At 36.9% G+C, this 2,084-nt stretch overlaps 1 long non-coding RNA gene across 1 annotated transcript; it reads left to right on the top strand.

Moving 5' to 3' along the window:
• Positions 1–914: 914 nt before the first annotated feature.
• LOC119430187 lies at positions 915–1,318 on the top strand. The gene is made up of 3 exons (XR_005187889.1): positions 915–1,022; positions 1,140–1,194; positions 1,276–1,318. It is a non-coding gene; the product is annotated as an uncharacterized LOC119430187 (long non-coding RNA).
• Positions 1,319–2,084: the final 766 nt, after the last annotated feature.

Below are 2,084 nucleotides of genomic sequence, written 5' to 3' on the forward strand. Positions count from 1 at the left end.
CCTTCAATGAAATGCATAATAGACTTGTTCTTTCTAATATGATCTGTGTAACGTGTTGTTCGCATGCTGATGGACACCAACTGTATCAACATGTGACGACCCAGTCAGGTCATCTTTGTGCTTGTAAACACAACAAAATCAAACTTGTTAGAGAAAAAGGAAAGAACGCCTGGAAGCAAACATTAAGAATGATTACAAAGCTTAATAAATGAAAGAGATGTTTGTTTGTTTTTACATATAATAGGTACATTTAGATGTTTTAGCTCCTTTTTGTGACCGCTTCATGAATGCCATCATACTGTGTTTAGCTGCAGTCAGTTTTAAACCAACATTCACACAAAAGGACAGACTCATAAACAAGCTGTGTTCTGTTTATGGCACATTATAGTTTTCAGTTTCTGCATGAGATTCAGAGTCGTTTTTGTTTTTGTGTGTGTGCTTTTGTGTACACAATTTTGTTCCACCTCATGTAACACATGTGGTGAGAATGACAATAAAGAAACCTTGACCTTGATCTTGACTTTTTGCTTTTTAGGCTGAAGTAAACGTGACGACAAAGTACACGGTTCAGATCCCGCCCTCGGCTCTTCATAAAAGCAGATGGAATGAATCTGAGAAGGAAGTCCTGCTGGTGGTCTCGGTGATCAGCAGCACATTTTTCAAGGTTCATGCTTTTAACATGCAATTAACCCAAAAAATTAGACTTTCACTTTTAATCAGTTGTTTTTTTCATTGACACATCGCAGTCCTTTTAATCCTTTTTAGCACTGGTTTTCATATTTGCTTTCATATTATTTCATATTTACTTTTGTTGAAATATTTAAAAACTCTGTGTCACTGTACAGCAGCAGACTCCTCGTCCAAGAAAAGGAAGAGGTGTATTTCCCCTGCAGCCAGTCCTACAGGGAGAGGTTCTAGGACAGGAAGTCCTGTTTGTGAGGGCAGGATCCAGACCAGTCAAAAACCTCACTCATCTCATCACGTTAAGGTTCAGGCATAAAGAAATTAAAACAAATTCAAAGGTAAAGCAACAACAAACAAAAACATAAAGACAAATGTAAAAAAAAAAAAAAACCATAAAACTATGCTTTTTTCTAAATGTTCTAACTCCACTTTCTGATCCCTTTTATTTTTTTCAGGCATTGAGTGTAACTTGTGTGTTTTGGAATGACTCGGTGCCTCTGAATGAACCAGGTAGATTACACATGCAGCCATTGTAGTACTCCTAAATAAGAATGTAGACATAGATTGGCACATTGTTGTGTGTGTTTTTAGGTCGCTGGAGCACGTATGGCTGTAGTACAAGGAGAAATGGAGAGGAGATTATTTGCAGCTGCAATCATCTCAGTTTCTTTGCTGTTCTTGTGGTAATTTGTTTCCCTATCACATATTTCCAAAACTGTGATTATCCATTAAAAATAACTCACCCAAGTGGGACCATTGCAAAGCAGGTACTGTAGTTGTAGAAACATTTCACATTAAGCAGCTTGGATCTAAATGTTGCATGACATCACATTTTTACAACTATTTCACAGCCATAAAATAATAAAGATGGATTTATCTGCTGTATTACATATAGTACATGTCAGAGTTGAGAAACTATGACAGAATAAGACTACTTCTTTTTTCACATTGTGATTGTCACAGTTTCCTCTTTTCCAAGCAACTTATCTTCCCTGGTTTGATCAACCTTTAAATGCAGTTTTGCAATAGAATGGCTCAACAAGTCACGCGTTATTGCTGCTTCAAGATGACCTTATGGATAATGGGCGCCCTTCACTATAAACTTAGTGATTAAAAAAATCCACATTAGTAACAAAATAAAGTCTCATGAAGACGCTGCCATCAAAGCACTTAATGTAAAATCATCTCTGCTGTACTTTATTGTTTTGTTTTAGAACCCAAACACAGAGGTGGATGAAAATGACAAGGACAACCTGAGCTACAGCACCTATGTTGGATCAGGACTCTCTGTCCTGTTTGCATTCATCAGCTTGTTCATCTATTTTGGTCGGCAGTAAGTTGGTTTATTTATGTACATCAAAAAGCACAAGCAACACCTTGTAAAGAGTTGAAGATGCAGA

This window comes from Nematolebias whitei, chromosome 2, assembly GCF_014905685.2.
Source record: "Nematolebias whitei isolate Nwh7 chromosome 2, NemWhi1, whole genome shotgun sequence".
Lineage (NCBI taxonomy): Eukaryota > Metazoa > Chordata > Actinopteri > Cyprinodontiformes > Rivulidae > Nematolebias > Nematolebias whitei.